The 19,599-nt window shown below is 40.6% G+C and overlaps 1 protein-coding gene and 2 long non-coding RNA genes across 3 annotated transcripts in view; 1 reads left to right on the top strand and 2 right to left on the bottom strand.

Moving 5' to 3' along the window:
• The window catches only part of LOC116701557 (uncharacterized), a 19,169-nt gene extending 4,015 nt beyond the window's left edge, over nucleotides 1–15,154 (bottom strand). Inside the window, exons 1-3 of the long non-coding RNA XR_004334944.1 lie at nucleotides 15,143–15,154; nucleotides 11,143–11,146; nucleotides 4,832–4,971 (exon numbers count right to left, since the gene is read on the bottom strand). This is a non-coding gene — a long non-coding RNA (uncharacterized LOC116701557). The remainder of the gene's footprint in view (nucleotides 1–4,831; nucleotides 4,972–11,142; nucleotides 11,147–15,142) is intronic.
• nxph1 (neurexophilin 1) overlaps nucleotides 1–19,599 on the top strand; it is a 109,111-nt gene that overhangs the window by 63,235 nt on the left and 26,277 nt on the right. The gene's annotated exons all lie outside the window — the stretch shown is intronic.
• The window catches only part of LOC116701562 (uncharacterized), a 25,742-nt gene continuing 23,509 nt past the window's right edge, over nucleotides 17,367–19,599 (bottom strand). The window contains exon 4 of the long non-coding RNA XR_004334949.1: nucleotides 17,367–17,377. This is a non-coding gene — a long non-coding RNA (uncharacterized LOC116701562). The remainder of the gene's footprint in view (nucleotides 17,378–19,599) is intronic.

The raw sequence follows: 19,599 nt of genomic DNA, 5'->3' as shown, positions 1-19,599 counted from the left end.
CCTGGTCTTTCCAGACAATGATTGAGAACAATCCATGACGCTGTCAGGTCTCAGCTTTTCAAAGGGGGGGTACATGCTAGAAACTCTGCAGGGTGCCCAAACTTGTGCAGACCCCATTATTTCTTTTTCTGTTATTTTGAAAGTGTAAATGATGGAAATAAAATCTAACTTTTTGGGAACTTATTATTACGAATGTTAAATTTGTCTTTTGATGACTTTTGGAGATTTTCTATCTTTTCTTGGCTTCTTTATGCCCATTAATGAACATTTTACCTGTGATGCTCAAACATTTGAGCCCCACTGTATACAGTGGTGTGAAAAAGTGTTTGCCCCCTTCCTCATTTCCTGGTCCTTGCATGTTTGTCACACTTAAGGTTTCGGAACATCAAACCAATTTAAACAATAGTCAAGGACAACACAAGTAAAACACAAATGCAATTTGTAAATGAAGGTGTTTATTATTAAAGGTGAACACAAATCCAAACCATCATGGCCCTGTGTGAAAAAGTGATTGCCCCCTTGTTTAAACATACTATAACTGTGGTTGTCCACACCTGAGTTCAATTTCTTAGCCACACCCAGGCCTGTTATTGCCACACCTGTTCACAATCAAGGCATCACTTAAATAGGAGCTGCTTGACACAGTAAGGTCCACCAGAAGATCCTTAAAAGCTACACATCATGCTGAGACCCAAAGAAATTCAGGAACAATTGAGAAAGAAAGTAATTGAGATCTATCAGTCTGGAAAGGGTTATAAAGCCATTTACAAAGCTTTGGGAATCCAGCGAACCACAGTGAGAGCCATTATCCACAAATGGCGAAGACATGGAACAGTGGTGAACCTTCCCAGGAGTGGCCGGCCGCCCAAAATTACCCCAAGAGCGCAGCGACGACTCATCCAAGAGGTCACAAAAGACCCCACAACAACGTCCAAAGAACTGCAGGCCTCGCTTGCCTCAGTTAAGGTCAGCGTTCATGCCTCCACCATCAGGAAAAGACTGGGCAAAAATGGCCTGCATGGCAGAGTTCCAAGGAGAAAACCACTGCTGAGCAAAAAGAACATCAAAGCTCGTCTCAATTTCTCCACAACACATCTTGATGATCCCAAGACTTTTGGGACAACATTCTGTGGACCGATGAGACAAAAGTGGAACTCTTTGGAAGGTGTGTGTCCAAGTATATCTGGCGTAGAAGGAACACTGCATTTCATAAAAAGAACATTATAACAACAGTAAAATATGGTGTTGGTAGTGTGATGGTCTGGGGCTGTTTGCTGCTCAGGACCTGGAAGACTTGCCGTGAGAAAAGGAACTATGAATTCTGCTGTCTACCAAGAGATCTGAAGGAGAATGTCCGACCATCTGTTCGTGTACTCAAGCTGAAACGAACTTGGGTTCTGCAGCACACGACAATGATCCTAAAAACACCACGCAAGTCCACCACCGAATGGCTGAAGAAAAACAAAATGAAGACTTTGGAGTGGCCTAGCCAAAGTCCTGACCTGAATCCTATTGAGATGTTGTGGTATGACCTTAAAAAGGCCGTTCATGCTGAAAACCCCTAATGTAATGAATTAGGACAATTCTCCAGGACGCTGTAAAAGCCTCATTGCACGTTATCGCAAACGCTTGGTTGCAGTTGTTGCTGCTAAGGGTGGCCCAACCAGTTATTAGGTTTAGGGGGCAATCACTTTTTACACCAGGGCCATGATGGTTTGGATTTTTTTTCACCTTTAAATAAACACCTTCATTTACAAATTGCATTTTGGTTACTTGTGTTGTCCTTGACTATTGTTTAAATTGGTTTGATGTTCCGAAACACTTAAGTGTGACAAACAGCATTTCTAGAGCATTGTATTCTCATATTGAGCCGTCACCGGTCATTGCCATTTTTGGAGTAGTACCACAAGAACTTGGCCCGGATTCGACTTTGACCTGTGGCCCTTTGCTGCATGTCATTCTCTCTCCCTTTTCATGTCTTCAGCGGTCCTGTCAAATAAAGGACTACAATGCCCCAAAAAATAATCTTTAAAAAGAAAATACAATTTGATTACATAATAATACTAAAGTACTCCCTTAAGTATTTAATAGGTTGCTAAAAATTCCAAAACCCAGAACAAATGTTGAGGTAATGACCAGTGCAAGAATGTAACAAAGGAAAGAAATTAAACAAAGAACCACTAAAAGATGAAAAGGGAAAGTGAAAGACAACGATAACTTGATTCACACTTGGGGGGGCTTTCAACAGAAGGAGACAATTATGGGGTTGTAAATTATTCAAAACCCATGAATTGGCCATCAGGTATGTAATACTGTATGTCTATTTCATTCATAAAACAAAGCAGTTCACGATTTGGTCGTACGTCAATACCCGACTTGAACTATCGCTTTAGTCCGAAGCTGTCGCTAGAATAGACACAAACTGAAAGTTACAGTGACAGAATCAAAGAAAACTAAAAACTACGTCACTCACAGATAACATATCTTCTCATTTAATGCGGGTAAAACACAAACGCGTTTCAGCTAGAAGCCACCATCAGTGTTCACCATTTCTTACTAAATAGGAAGGTTACTAGGTTACTTAAATAATGCAGTATTAATACAGTATTAAGGGACCAGTAAGATCTATATTAAAGCGACTTCAGATCCGGTTTTTACATACCTTTGAATATTGCTCATAACAAAACTTGGCTGGACGGGCCAGTTAGTAAATTGGCGGGCCCATTACTTACTATGCGCCAGGCTCGTCCTATGCTAATTTTAAGGTTCATATTTGTATTTAGAGGTAATATCAAAAAAGGTTTATACGGTTTAACTTTCAAAAACACCATATATTTGTTGTACTGCACATTGTTGCGGCTCCTCTTTTCACCCTGTGTGTTGAGCTCTCTGTTTTAGCTACAGAGTGAGGCATCGCACTTCTGTTGCATCTTTGTTGGGAGTCGCACATGCGCAGTAGCTAGGTAAGGACTACTAGCCAGTCAGAAGCAGAGTATGAGGGCTTGCCCTGCTAGCAGCTAGGCGAGCATTAAAACTTGTGTTACGCATGTTTGTCCCAGAAGTAAAGGCTGGACTACAACAGAGCTGTTTGGAGAAGTTTGTGAACAGTGTTTTCTGTTGGAGATGGTAAGTCCCTTTGGGGGGGGACTTTGGGTTTTCCACTTTTTAAACCTGTAACATGCACAAAAAAAGATATATAACACAATTAAGGAAAATGGAAAAAGCCAAAAAGCATAATACTACTACATTTCAGAGAGAAATATTGTACTTTCTACACCACTACATTAATCTGACGGCTTTAGTTAGTTACATACTGTACTTTTATTTAAGTAACATTTCCCATGCAGGACTTTTACTTGTAACAGAGTATTTCTACAGTGTGGTATTAGTACTTTTACTTACGTAAAGGATCTGAGTACTTCTTCCACCTATAGGTCATGACTATGGGAGCTATTGTCTTGGTAGTGAAGAGGTGAACAGAAAGTTGCTGTTAGCCCTGGAAACAGGTGTGTTACAGAGTCCAGAAGTATCTCCCTGTCTTTCTCCCCAACGTCTCTACACTCTGTGTACGCTCCGGCATTTATCAAATCAATTACTGCTGATGGGAGTTCCCCCTAACAGGTAGTGAGGTGTCTCGGCACTAATTCATCCTGTCGCTTTGATGGATTGGCTTTGCTCTCTGAGCGTCGGGCCTGCAGCTCGGTGGGGGGAGGGGGGGTTGGCAGACCATCTATCAGGCCTCACAAGCCGTTACTTAAAACATTACACAAAACATTTTGATGGACAAGAGGTTTCTGTGACGGCAGCTGTGGGTTTTGCGGGGCGGACAGAGACGGACAGTCAGAGAGAGAAGCCCTCGGGTCAGCCAGGAGAAGTTTCTTTAATTAGCTGTGATGCAGTGGGAGTATATGTGTGAACCATGAACGGGCCTTCAGGTCCTACACTGTTTCCAAGTGCAAAGTGAAACCGTTTGAGTTTCTAATCTTGCAGGACGACTTCCCAGAGGATCTTAGTCTCTCTCTTAAAGCATCAGTTCATAACTCTACTTTTTATCCTAGTGTTTGACTTAGATGCTTTTGGCATTATTATATATTGTCTTATTTTATTACAATGCTACATGGTTGGGGTGGTGATGGCGCACGGGATATGTGACATCCCTTTGGTGTGGGAGATCTGGTTCAATTCCCACAGCGATGTGTCCTTGAGCAAGACACCTATCCCCTAGTTTCTCCAGAGGCGTGCAACCTCTGACAAATGTAGCAGTTGTTGTCGCTTTGGATTATAGCGTCAGCTAAATGTAATGTAATCTTATGTCAAAATAGCAGCTATCCATCAACAACATGTTATTACACTGATCATATTACATACATAAATATTATTTAGAACTGTATATTTCATACCTTGCATATATTTCAATTCAAAATCTAAGTACAGTACAACAATTGGTATGAAATACTACAAAATTACAGCGACCACGGGCCTGCTGATTATGTGATGACGGGTCTTTACAGTTCTACAGCATAAAGATTATATTTTACTTGAAGTTTTCTACATTGACATGACAGTTTACTACATTGACATGACACATTGTCGTGAACGTGTCATGAAACATTATACACAAGTCATACACGATTATGAAATGCTTTTTAAGTAAGTAAGTCATTTGGTTTTGTCATTACAAGTTATGGTTATTGTTAGGGTTAGGGTTCATGACTGTCATTACAGTGTCATGTGAGTGTCATGTGTTCATGACAGTGTCATGTGAGTGTCATGTGTTCATGACAGTGTCATGTCACTCTTATGTATGTTCAAGTAAAGTGTTACCCAAAACAAAAGATTGTGGTTTGGGTTAAAACACCAGCCCCTTGAGTTGTACTCCCAGGAGATGAACACCCGTTTCCTGGGTGGAAGTCTTGTGTTTTCCCCTTAACTTTTTTCCGGGACACAAACTCCTCTCCCCTGCTTGAAAGCCTCCCTCTGTGGATCATTGCGCCCCTTATACGGTGGCAGTCATTATGGTGAATACAGTAATAAATACATGGAATACATAACTAATTATTGTGCATTAGTTTGCGTTGCTATATAGTAACGAGTAAAAAGTGGTTGTGGGTGAATGCACAACCTAATAAAGGAAGCGTTTTTAGCTCATTGAAATAGGTAATTAAAAAGAATTACAGCATTTGAAAAAGTTAACAGTATTCCCTATTAGAATGAATTTCACCTTCTCTAATTTTAGAAAGAAAATAGAAGTAGACTGTGAGGATTTCCAGAAGAATAGGATTCAATGCCTTGCCAGCAGAGTAGCAAAGGCAACAACATCTGCCTGTCTTCTATTACAATAAAGGAGCTGTGGAACACCAAAAATAGCTAGTAGGGGGCATGGTTCTAACTGGACTTGAAGAATGTCGGAAAGGATATTGGAAATACACACATTGACTTTAGTGGAAACCTAATGACTCCACCGCCGTTCTGGAGCGGATCCGCAGCCTTTCCTAACCGCTGGAAATTAGGAGTTAGTTTGACAAGCCAGACCCGGATCCAGATGTTGGGTATGGGAACTCAACATTGGCAGGGCTCAATCTGAGGGGCGGGATAAACAGTTGTCTTTCAAATTCCCTCTGCCCGCAATAGGATAGTGCTACAACCAACCAGACCAATGCTGGTTGGTAGATTACACATCTTTAGGGAATTCACGCGGAACCGTTGCAATTCTGTCGTCCTTATCTTAAGCCCGCCCACTGACTCCAAACACAATATGATTGACCTAACAAGAATTAGTTTTTTCCAGCTCGCAAGCCAACGGAGAGTTGCTGGACTCAGCCTAGCTGCAAATGACATTTGCTGCTGCTAGGGTTTGTACCTGTATGATACGTCCCTGTACACATGCACCATACATATGCATTTGTAGACGAATCTGTCCTTTGATCAAACTAAGTGAAAATTATTTTACTGTCATCAATTAAACTATAACTCGAATTTAGCTCCCACTGCTTTCAAACATGAAGATTGATGTGTCTCCAACAGTTTTAATAAAAAAAATGGTAGTCAAGCAGCTGTCGCAAAAAACGATACACTTGTTTCCCACATAAGAAGGTAGAGAGAAAGGACAAACATCAACCACGGGGGGGGGGGGATGAAACCAGTGTCAAAGTTCCCAAAGTATGACAAGAGATTGAACACCCAAATCAATCACAATGCTCCTTTAATGACTATGTACTATGTGCCTTTTTTAGTTCTTACACAGGACCTGGGGGACAAAAAGACATTCTAATAGATTTGGATGTGAAAATTATGAGAAATAAAGGAATATACAACAAGACTTTGAATCCCGCTTTGGTTAGCTTTTTTTCTCAGCACTTTTGCAACATGTGTTACAGTAAGCTAATGAATGGCAGACAAAATGTTAGACTGCAAAACGATTTGGTCTCATAACTGGGATGTAAGAGCGACAGGGATGCTGCGGCTGCAATTCTTCTTCTCATAAGGAGAAACTAATTGAACCTGATCTCTGATAATGTGAACTGATGCGCTCACCACTTTCAGTCGGGTAACAGTCAAGCAGGATTGCCATGAGTTACTGCTCCCAGACGGTAATAAGTATTAAAATTACTTTTTGAGTAATGAGTCCAGCATTAAATAGAGCTGGAAGCAGTATTGCTGTTGCAGAATGTCTCCTGTAGTTGCACATTCCCCAATAAAACCCCAGTTTATATCTTCGACTCAGCTAAAATTAAAAAAAAACTATTTGGCTCTAAGTCTCAAGTTAATGGCTCAGGCAGTAAAGCCATTCCAAAAAAAAAAAAATGCAGTGCAGTTAATTGAATGTGTTTGCTCTTGCAGATTTCTAAGAGTCAGCATAAATGCAGAGTTTAGGTTGCAGCTGAGTAGGAGGAGAGGATGGGACAGGAAATACTGAACTGATGGTGTGTGTCCGCACATTTTTTTAAATTATAATGTGTTCCCCCAGCCTGCCTATGGTCCCCTTGTGGCTAAAATGGTGATAGGTGTAAACCGAGCCCTGGGTATCCTGCTCTGCCTTTTAGAAAATGAAAGCTCAGATGGGCAGATCTGAAATCTTGCTCATTATGAGGTCATAAGTAGCATGAGACTTCAGGTACAGTATTAGGGGACTACTAAAGTCTATAAAGAGACTTCAGATACAGTATTAGGGGACCACTAAGGTCGATATAAAAGGAGACTTCAGATACAGTATAGGGACCACTAAGGTCTTATAAAAGAGACTTCAGATACAGTATGGGACCACTAAGGTCTAAATAAAAGATACCTCAGATAGCTTTAGGGGACCACTAAGGTCTATATAAAAGAGACTTCAGATACAGTATTAGGGGACCACAAGGTCTATATAAAAGAACTTCAGATACAGTATTAGGACCACTAAGGTCTATATAAAAGAGACTTCAGATACAGTATTAGGGGGACCACTAGGTCAATAAAGATACCTCAGATACAGCTTTAGGGACCACTAAGGTCTATATAAAAGAGACTCAGATACAGTATTGGACCACTAAGGTCTATAAAAAGAACTCAGATACAGTATAGGGACCACTAAGGTCTATATAAAAGAGACTTCAGATACAGTATTGACACTAAGGTCTATGTAAAAGCATCGAATGAGCATCAGGTCATGTTGACCTTTAACAACATGTAAGAGGAAAGCACTACCTTCTTCCAAATTTTAAACACCTGAGCTATCATTCCATACAGGCCCTGTTGTGCTCGCCCGCCTGCTGTTTCTCACCGACATAAAAAGCCCCTGTAAATCATGAGTCATGAACTATTATTAGTAAGACATTAGCATAAGTATTCCTCGTCCTGAAGGAACGTTTATGTATTTGACTGACTATTTTACACAAGGAAATATTTTTAATCATTAGCCTGAGGATTTTGTCTAATGAATCATGCATTGAAATACAGCCGCTGCTCCATTATTGCAATGTAAGAATGACACGATTTCCCCTCTCTTGCTGTTTATTTAGCTTGTGACGACCAACAACGAAGCAGGTCACACACACACACACACACCCATGCATGTATGCATGCACGCACGCACGCAAAGACACACACCAGCTAAGCTCCATCAATGGCCCGTAGTTGGGGAGTGCACGAATGGAGTTGGTTCTTTAATCCACCTCTTTTTAAAAAGTTGGACTCAATTCTCAATGGCTATGAGCAGCTCTCAGTCAGCAAGAGAAATACCCTGTACAGCTAATGCTAGAGCTGCTCAAATGACTGTGAAATACTTTGTCAAATCCAGCAGTTCAACTCTGCAGCTTCACATCAGTTTTGTGCTACATTCAAATATAGGAATCATTCTTTGTTTGTGTGTGTGTGTGTGTGTGTGTGTGTGTGTGTGTGTGTGTGTCTGTCTCGTCAAGCATAAGGAGTTGTGGATCGGGCAGGCGAGATGTGCCGCGGCTTAGTTCAACCCAGAAAAATGACTGATGTTGCCAAATAAAGACAGCTGTTTCTGTACGGATTAGTAATATGTCTCACTTGAAGTCATTGACTTATTGGTTGAGGATACAGCTTTATATTGCAGAAACAAGCATGTCATGTGCCTACTATGCAAGGTTTCTTGTTGTAGTAGAGAGTCGGTTCATTTCCAAGAAGATTATTCTGCCAAAACATGGTACATACTGTAAATCAAGTTGTGAAACAAAATCTCCAATAGTGGCAGAAACCTGTAATTTCTGCAAAACGCTGAGAGAACCAGGCTTCTTCTCATGTTTAAAAGCTTTAACTGTTGTATATTAATGAACGTCCGTTACATCCAAGCCATTGTCCATGAGTTGCTACAAAGCTAATCAAGACTATCAGCTCCACACAACTCTCTGTAATCACAAACATGTAAGGTGCTGATGAAATTATGTCTGGGACAAAATAAAAAAAACAAATAAATAAACAGTTCACAGTTCACATTTTGGGAACAAAAACATAATGCACCAATCCGATACCATGCAATTTAGCCTTGAATAAAAAGTCGTTGATTGCTGAGATCCAACAATCTGATTTCAAACATACTGCTAGGGATTAAAACTTATCAAGTCAAGTCATCTTTAGTGTGAAATCTGCAGTATGTGTCAGGCTTACGGAGCAATTTAAAACACGTTTCTCTCCAACCCACGCACAACGAGTGTAATATTAAAAAAGATATGATACATATACAAATAAAGCTAATAAGATAAGTTATATGTATACCTACAAAGATAAGTACCATATAATGCAGTAATACACTCTAAATAGTGCAAATGGAGGGGCAAAATCCAACAGTACAGTACAGAGAGAGTACTACAGAGAGTACTACAGAGAAAGATATTGAAATGTGCAATATAAAAAGGAAGAGTGTCTTTATTATAAAGAGGTTGGTGCTGATTCTGATTAAAAAAATTCTTTTAAGCTAAAAACCTTCATTAAAAATATTTTTTTGTTAACAATTTATACGCAAAGATCTAATCCCTCAATGTGTCTCTCAATACTTTGTGTTCAGGCCCAGGCCCACTGGCTCCTACTGAAGACACACATCTTTAAAACTGGCTCGGTGATTTAATATCACAGCTGGTCACTGTAGTTTTTAACAAATGTTACTTAAAAAGGAAGAAATAGTGCATTTATTGGGGATTATTTTCTGCAACGGATTAATGCACATTTGTTGCTCTGGTGAGTGTTTGTGGCAACAAGACGGTGTAAGTGGGGTTTAGTCAAATAAACCTCAGTGTGTGTAGTCATGGTAATGGAGGAAAGTGTCACTCAGTGCAACGATGTCACTCATTGACGTGTTTTTAAAAGTTTTTGGACAACAATGGTGCACTATGGCACAGAGGAAAAAGATATAGTATCAGACTTTAGTGTTTGCTGTTTACTGCAGTGACCCCCTTTCACCCTCTCGCTCTCTCTTACTCACTCACTTACTTTCACACACACAGACACACACACACACACCATGCATATACACAGTCCAACCCTCTTTCTCTCTGGCCTGTGCAATTAAACCTTGCTTTTCCCATCAGTCGGAGGATGTCAGCCAGCTGCCGTCCACTGTGATTAATGTTACACAGCATCAAGCTGAAAGGCACACTGCGAGCACAATGAGCATTTTAAATGGACATTATTCCTACAAAAGCCCCATCGTGCTGCAGGACAATAGGCAAGGTCTTGACACCGTCAAAGTCAACCTGTGCACCTTTTGTTCGAATATCAGTGTCTGTTTTTGGAGCGAGGGCTCTACAAATGGGGAGTTTAGAAACATGGACAATGTTGCAAATGGGGTTATTCTGATTCTCGTTATGCATGCAAGTTTGCGCAATGGTGACCGACAATTTGAAAGGGACTTGGATTTCTTTTCAAATATATAAGGTTACAGAGGAAATGACACACTTCTGCAGTCATGCCAAGGCAGCAGCAGGGATGTAGCACACAACAATGCCATATACACAGACTCTTACTTGTTGCTCTGCTAGCAGTAGAGTATAAGGATGGTTAGTTGATACAGCATTGGGGTCCATCGGTCCATCTTTGGTTCAAAGCAAGATATATATATATATATATATATAGATAGATATATATATAACAAAGTTTTGTTTACTGTGGCTATTCATGGTTCTTGAAGAATGAGACCCCATGACCGTTCCTTTCCTTTTCCCCAATATCAGGTCAGAATTTCTCTTTGACCAAGACTTTGGTCCATGACAGGGTATATGGAAAAGCAATCTCTGCAAGTAGCGATTTAAAGGGGTATCCATGTTCCACAGAGAATGAGTCAAAATTCTGAATTTGGTGGAACTTGAGCCTTCCTCAGGGCATAATACCAACTTCTACAATATAAATCTAGTGGGTAGATTACTATGGAATTTGCTGAGCACATTCATGTTTCCCAGAGGACAACCCCTTTTAGATTTTGGACACTCCACCAGGACAGTCAACTTTGCTAATTGGCGGTTGCCATGGAATGTGCTCTGCACGTTCATGCACCCAAGAGGAAAAACACCTTATATTACAAACTTTATAATGGCCACTTTTGGTGAGAATCAAAGACTAGAAAAATCATCAACTGTTTGATTTGTGTTTGGTTCAGCCAACACTTTTGTGGGTTGTAATAAGCACTGATGCTTTGAGAGGCGTTACCCTGCTTTTACACTAACTGGAAAAGTGTTACATTGCGCGTGGCAATGCCCTTCATCACAGGGTTTTTTCAACCACATTTTGTGACCCAAGCTCCATTAATTAAACTTTGGGAAACAGCTATGCTGACTTACTCAACATGTCTAGTGGCAGTAGGGTTGGCCATCGTTTGGATTTTAACGATTCTGATTCCAATTGTTATTCTTCCTTTCGATTCTGGTTCTTATGGATTCTGATTCTTTGAGGGGTGGAGTCACAATGGGTCCCATGCTTATTTCACAAATAAGAGGAAGGTTTAATTGTGATTCAGTGGTGGGTTGCAGTTTTAAATGGCTTTTTCAATGTAAAATAAAGCCACACTAGAGCTCAGCTTACTGTGCTCCATGGCTGCAAGTGCCAGGTAGTTACTGAAACCAAAACTTTTGCATTGTAAATTGGGAAGCGATGATCGGATCTGAAACCAAAAACCTCCAAACGATTCCATTAAAGAAGCAATTCTACTGGAATCCTAATTTTTAAAATTATCCCAAGTAGGAATTGGTTCTCGATGCCCAACCCTGAGTGGCATATAGGCAGTAGTTGATTTAGTTACTATTTTAGTTAGTTTTGGTAGTTGTATAACTTATATACTCTTTGATTGCACCGGTCCTCGAGAAAACTTCAGATAGAATGGAGATGCCATGTTAATGGATCAAAAAGGCCCCAAACACGGTCAAACAACATGTTTTCCGACCATCTCTTAAGGCAGACTTCTTCAGTTTCTTATCTGTCCCCAATGGCCACCATTGAAGATGTGGTGAAAAGCTTCTTCTTCTTCTTTCTCTTTCTCTCAAAAACAATGAATTATACAAATGGGGATAATGGTACACACATTCAGACTGACATTTTTGGTGTTACACTGTGGACTAGAGAGAAGAGGTCAAACCCTGCCTGTTTTCACACCTACCTACCACCTACCTTGCCAATTGCAGATAAAGTGGGCGTGGTTGTCAGATGTGCGTTTTTAAGAAAGTTGCATTTAGTGCCAGATGTTAGATGATCCAACAAGCACTTTATTTGAAGCAGGCCGAGGTGTGAAAGACAAGTTGGTTTAATTAACCCTCCTGTTGTCCTCAGGTCAAATTGACCCGTTTCCCTATATCAATGTAATTTTTAACCACCCAAAATAACATGATTAATTCCACACAACGCACTTTTGCAAGTGCAAATCTCTACTTTCAATAATCTTGCAATTTTATAGCATTGGAAATAAGAAATTGAAGTAGTTTTGAAATAGTATTGAGTAAAAGTTGACATATTCCAGTCTGTGATTATCCATCAACATCCATTCCTTTAATTTTAGAGTCTAAATAATTCCTAATTTCGGTTTTTCTAACTCAAACTTTTGGTATAATTTCCTAATGTATTGACCATAAATCCCAAAAATAACTGTAAAACTAAAGTTAATAAAGTGCTAAACATTGGAAAAAAAGAGTCAAAAGTGTTTTTTTTTTTTTAATAGATAAAAAGCATCAACAAAAGTGTTGATTTTCAATTTTGATGGGAAGACAACACAAGCGTTAAATTACATTCATACCATGTGAGAAGTATCTGTTCCTTAGGTGAGAGGTTGTTACAGGGATAGAAACATAAATGACTGCTTTTAACTTGTGGTCATATTGTTGATTTGAATCAATTTTCATAAGATGTTTGCCCTCCTATTCGTTTAACAACTCCCTGGGCAGCTGAGTGTGAATTTGGTTTTACATTTCTCCCTTACATACAGTACATGCTTTGCCTCATTTGTAGGTAATGTTAGTGCTTTTTCTTTGACATCTTGTCACAGTGACAGCCTTTACAGCCTGTCTTCAGTGATGTGACCAGTGCATACTCCACTGCTCCCAGACATACTTGCCGGCGGCCCGAAACCCATCTGAAATGGGTGGGTGACATTTTAACAGGTTTGCTACATGGCATACCTCGACAGAATGCTTTGATACAATGACATTGCGTTGGTACAGAGCCGCTGGAGTGAGCACAGATCTGATGTAGAAATAAAGGGCCAATTAGTCCTCAGGTAATGGATAACAGCTCATGTTCCTCCGCTGCTCTGCTTTGATGACACGGAGAGAGAAAGACAGACATGGCATGAAATCCGCAGCGTGCCATTCACTTAGCAGCCTCCACCCTCTGGCTTCAGACGCGACACAGGCCTTTGATTTTCCCATTAGCAGCCGGAATAGAGGAGCCACTGCCTAAACCTACCTGGCTTATGATGTTCAAAAATGAGCAGTTAAGATAGCTTTAACCTAACCCCGCATTCCCTACCCCACCTCCCCTCACACTGGGGCTTCAGTCAGCCTGATAAGGGCTAATCTCAGGCTAGCTGCTGTTCATTTACAGCTAAACCTACTCAGAATCCACATTAATGTTGTGTGGTGGGCTTCATATCCTTTCCTCCTGGCATCTCAGACACTTCTGCCGCGCTGAGATGCAGGTGAGCACTTGGATGGAGTCATTGGAATGAAAATGAACTACCCACAGTAGTGTGATTAAGTGCAGCTAGGCAACATGCTTTGAATAGGAAGCAGCTGGTGTGAATTTAATTGGAATTGAATGATAAGGCTGGCTAAAAGCATTCTATTGGCCATCACTTTGATTCTATTAATAATAATAAAAAAGGCTGTGGGAATACTTTCAATTTATGACTTCTGAGAAGTGATTTGAAAGTGTTTATCTCCAGAGTTTTCATTATTATTAAATCATTTTGACTCATTTTGTGTATTTATACCAGTCTTCTTGGAATAATTTCTACATTGCACATGAAGACAGCAAGTAAGATTTGAAAGTGTTTATCTCCAGAGTTTTCATTATTATTAAATCATTTTGATTCATTTTGTGTATTTATACCAGTCTTCTTGTAATAATGTCTCCATCACACATGATGACAGAAATAAGCAACATGCGACTTCATCTTTATTAGAATATTTATGTTCTCTTAAATATTCATGATGTTCTCCTCATGGATTAACACATTTTAACACACATGTATTTCTATCTATTCTGCAAGCAAGACAGAGAGTCCTTAGTAGTACTTTGAACTGACAATGCTTATTTATACAGCGCTTTTCCAGTCTTAACAACTACTCAAAGCGCTTTTACATCATACAGGAAACATTCACCATTCACACACATTCATACACTATGGCCGGGGCTGCCGTACAAGCTGCCACCTGCTCATCAGATAAACACTCACACACATTTACATGGGACATGGGACTGCTGGGCCACCAACCTTCCGATTGGTAGGCAACTGCTCTACCACTGAGCCACATCCTTCTTTCGATTGCCAGGCCCAGCCTGTCACTCCCTCTCTACTACCTTCTTGGTCTCTACAGTTTCCACCGTCTCCTCCGTGTCCTTACGTGTCCACTTACACTCCCGTCACAATCCATTTCAACTATAGCTATCAACAAGCTAAAACCCAAAGCTCTCTGTAGTCGAACGGTTTAGCTTTTGCCATGTTACACATAAGTGAGGATATATTAAGACACAGCAGCCCGTCCTCTGCAGGCAGTGTGAGTCCCTTTAGCAGAGAGAGGAGGACAGAGGACATGAGGAACGACTGAAACTGACTGATGTCTGTGTTCTACATCTTTCTAAGCTTCACTGTTGTGTTGTGAGATCAGAAATATTTTTATGAACTTTATTGACATTTTAGATTTATAGTGACTTTGCTGACTTTTTCAGTTTTGTCATATCTTGGTGAACCATTTGTTCTTATCTGCCATTTCCAAAAACAGCCATTCTGTCATAGTTACAGTTTTTCTTTTTTCCCCTTCTTTTTAAAAAATAAACAAAAAACAACTGTGGCTAATCCGCCCAGTCCTGTAGTTATGGTGGATGCTGATAGCAGATTGCATTTTCTAGTTATGAATTACTCCAGTCTGCTCCCCCAAGCCACATTTAGTTTTTAATTGTCTCAGCCTTGTGCCCACATTGAATCAGACTCGACCTCTCACACTGTTTTAGGTTGACTGCTCTCACTCCTGCCAAACAAGATTATATGAATTTAAAGTGCTCAAATTTTGCTTTAGGCTTTTTCATTTTCCTTTATTGCATTATATATCTTTTTGTGCACTTTATAGGTATAAAAAGTGAAAAAAACAAAGTCCCCCCAAACAGAAAACACTGTTGACAAACTGCTCCAAACAGCTCTATTGTAGTCCAGCTTTTACTTCAGAGACAAACTTGCACAAACACTTCTCGCCTAGCTGCTAGCATGGCCCGCCCTCACGCTCTGCTTCTGACTGGCTCGTAGTCTTTACCTTGCTACTGCACATGTGCGACTCCCAAAAAAGATAGTACAGAAGTGAGATGCCTCACTCTGTAGCTAAAACAGAGAGCTCAACACACAGGGTGAAAAGAGGAGCTGCAGCAATGTGCAGTACAACAGAAATATGACTTTAAAAAAAAATGTAAACCATGCAAACCTATTCTGATATAACCTCTATCTACAATTATGAAGCTGGTGTGTGTGTGTGTGTGTGTGTGTGTGTGTGTGGGTGGGGGCAGTGCCCTGTAAGCCTCAATTTCCTTCTGGCCCCCCCTTAACGTGCCATATATTTTCACGTGTTAACCCCACCTTTTATCCCAAGAGGTGATATTATTGATGTGCAATGATAAATAAAATGTAGAGACCATGAATGAGTATCCTTGTGTTTATGTGTATCGTTATTCAAACCTATGGAGGGTTGGTGGTATGTACCACTTGTGCCTATTCAATTTGGTGCCCCTAAATGTGACCCCTACGTTTGAAATGGTCTCAAACTGCCACTGCCAGTCAAAATGATGTTGTGTTCTCTGCCAGCTGTTTCATGTTATCAGTGAATTGTATAGCCCAATGTAGGATCAATAATCACTGCTTCACGTTCGAAATTGAGGGCAAAGTGAGCAGAGAAAAGCATTGGTTTTGTCACTGAAAACAGCTGGTGCTGCTGGTAATAAGGCTGGTGAGAGCTGGGATATGCTTTGCAAATATTAATATTTAAACTATTAGTATATAATAGCTGTGTATATATATGTTTACATTATTAATAATATTAATTTATAGCACCTTTTACTAAACAAAATCACAGAGTACCATTGAAAAAATACAGTTAAAAGAGCAAGCAAAACAAGAATAAACCAAACCATGCTCATTTAATCATAATCATAAAAATGACACTTGATTATGAAACAATCAACCGTTGCAACCCTCATTTACTTAAATCAGATTGCAAACAGGGCTTTAAATGAACTTGTTTGATCACTAGCCAACATGGCTAGCAGGTTGACTTCATGGTTTGTTGTCTCAGTTTCAGCATAGTTGATACCGCATGCTGGGCACGTAGCTGACGGTTGTATGTCCCGACATAAGTGTTCATTGGGAATGTAGGATGAGTACAAATCTGCCCAAATCTGGCAACATTTTCAAAAAGACACAGGGCCCTATTTTAACGATCTAAGCGAACAGCGTGAAGCGCATGGCGCCGGTGCGTTTATGGTGTGTCCACATCCACTTTTGCTAGTTTGACAGTGGAAAAAAGGGTCCGTGAGCCAAACGCATGGTTAAACCGGGTTGTACTTAGTGTCTTCATTAATTCCTAGGTGTGTTCTGGGCCTAACATGCAATCAACCAATCAGAGGTCATCTCCCATTCCCTTTAACAGCCAGGCGCGTTTGTACCTTGGCACATTGATATTATGATGGCGGAGTTGCACCGTAATATTCTTATCTGTAATCATCTGCATGTGTGTGTGCTGTGCGGCCCTGTGTGTGTAACAAGCATAGTGTTCACAAGCTGTGCACGAGCATAGGCGCATAACAAAGAAATGCTGCGTTACTGACTCTAGACCAGGTTTTTGTTGGTCAATGGCGCAATCACTTCCTGCTGCCTCCAGATAGCAATATGCCAAGAATGTACCTGAACACACCTCCCTGTAAGACCAGCACACCCATGGGCACACAGATGGGCGCAGGTGCATTTGCTACATTAACGACATTGGCGCAAGACGGTCTTAAATAGTGAAGACATGTGTGCCAGGCTTTGCGCTGCACCGGGTTCAAGATAGGGCCCTCAATGTTGTATGCTTCATTCATCACCAGCCAAATTGGCTAATAACTTTAAAATGTTACAAAGTTAATTTTCACCCAGGGTTGGTGGGTGTCAATTTAAAGCCCTGACTGTTCACATTCAGATAGGGCTTCATTAGAATTGCTGATTCAGCGAAAGTGCATCAGTGCATGGAAACTGAATCCCGCCCCACAACCCCCTCCTCTTCCTATTTAATGCCCCCTCTTGACTTGACAATCAGTCTCCAAAGTGGCCCAAATAACTTTGTTTTGCCATGGGATCTACTAACAGGTTAATCAGACCATGCTCAGACCTGATGCACAATCATAAACATAAAAATAACACTTGATTATGAATCCCCCTCCTCTTCCTCTTTAATGCCCCCTCTTGACTTGACAATCTATGATAGACAGTCGCAAACTGAAAAACATTTCTGAAATGCAATTACAGGCAGCCAATACAAAGACCTGGAGTCAATCTGTAACTACATCTTGTTTGTCCCAGCTGAGTTATTCATGCCTTCCCCTCTTATATCATATTGATTACAGCTGGCCATAGGTGTGAGATGAGGTCTTGGCGTCAGTGGAAGCAAAAATGGTGATTTATTGGATTCTGAGTTTAATTGGATTTCAGGCAACAACTCTGCATAGTAATGGGATGTGGAGCTGTGGCTGTGCTCCTGTGGCTCTCTGTCTTTACCTGCCCACACAGACCCCAGGTCAGTTCCGGCTCAGCTCTCTCTCTCTCTCTCTCTGCTCTTCTAATAACAACAAACATTATGTGTTTAACAGCAAATTAAATAAAGCAGCAGATCATATTTCTCAATATACTGTATATATTTTGCATATCTCAGGGTCTGAGAGGGAAGAAGTTGAGGGTTTGACATAGGGAGTGTTAAGGATCTTTCCAAGTAAACCAACTTTATCAACCCTTTAGTGCTGATGTAAATCCTTCCCCTATCGCCATATCTAGTCACTGGGGGACCATAGGCAGGCTGGGGGGACGCATATTAATGTTAAAAAACTTCATGAAGTGAAATTTTCATGCCATGGGACCTTTAATATCTTGTTTTCTGGCCCAGGTTGAACTCTTTGTGAAACATGACCAAACAATGAACAGCATATAACTTTCTTTTATTAGTTTGACAGTGAGTCATAACGGAAAAATAACATAAATAAACTAACTTTAAAGTTGACTTTCTTCAAGGCTAAATGGATCTTTTGTCGGCTAAACTTCATGACAATGGCCGCTGTAACCTCTCAGTGCCCAGTACCCGTCTGGCAGTCTCCGATTTATGAATTAGACCAATGCTAAATTAGTTATCAGAATAATGGGTGTGTTTAGCAGTCTGCCATGCAGCAGAGCAGCCAACTATAGCAGCTTGCATTGTTTCTTATTCTTTAAACCAATCACAATTGTCTTGGGTGGCACTAAACTCCGCACAGTGCCGCTGCAAAATAGTTGTGTGAGAGAAAACTCTGATTGGACAGATAGTCTAGATGGCTGTCTGGATTTACCCTGCAGAGATCTGAGGACCAGGTAACCATAGTCCTCAGATTGGACAGATAGTCTAGCTAGCTGTCTGGATTTACCCTGCAGAGATCTGAGGACCAGGTAACCATAGTCCTCAGAAATCCAGAAAGCGGAAGGAAACAGAAAATACCCAATCCCAGAAGTGTGACGTCAAGGATATAGACTACACATAGAGTGACAAGATACAATAATAAAAAAAAAAATGGTGTACTTTACTTAAATGACTAACCATTCATTTCACTCTCCTATTGTAAGTGTAATCTAGTCTGGCTCAATACATCTACATTGTTGGGTTTCTCCCGCACCAGATGTCTGTCCCCCCTCCCTGTCTCTGCCAGGACGGCTGTTGTAGGTTTGCAGAAATCCAAACAAGCCAAAGTGTTTTTCTCCCTATCCCAGAATAGGGAGCGATGTAGCCAGGTCATACTCCAACGCTGTGGAGAATGGTCTGGCAATGCGAAACCTGCAAGTGTCATCATATGTTTATCTCAGTGTCTATTAATGAAGCTTTTAATATCTGGGTGGAAAATCATCTTTACAGACAGTATTTATTGTGTTGAAACCAGTGATGGGAACAACGGCGTTATAAATGACGGAGTTACTTTTTTCAGTAACGAGTAATCTACTTAATTACTCTTCCCATCTTAATAATGCCGTTACCGTTACTGCCGAAAAATGCGGCGGTTACTATAACTGAAGCTGTTTTTTTTTCATCAGACCAACTAGATCTCTGAGCCGAGGCAGAAAGACTTTTTCTTCCTTGGTTAGTGGGCATGCACGAGACAAGCGCATAAATGCTGACGATTGGCTGAGGTTGAGTAAAGTTTCATGGT

This window comes from Etheostoma spectabile, chromosome 14, assembly GCF_008692095.1.
Source record: "Etheostoma spectabile isolate EspeVRDwgs_2016 chromosome 14, UIUC_Espe_1.0, whole genome shotgun sequence".
Taxonomy (NCBI): Eukaryota; Metazoa; Chordata; class Actinopteri; order Perciformes; family Percidae; genus Etheostoma; species Etheostoma spectabile.
This window is presented reverse-complemented; position numbering and strand designations above follow the sequence as displayed.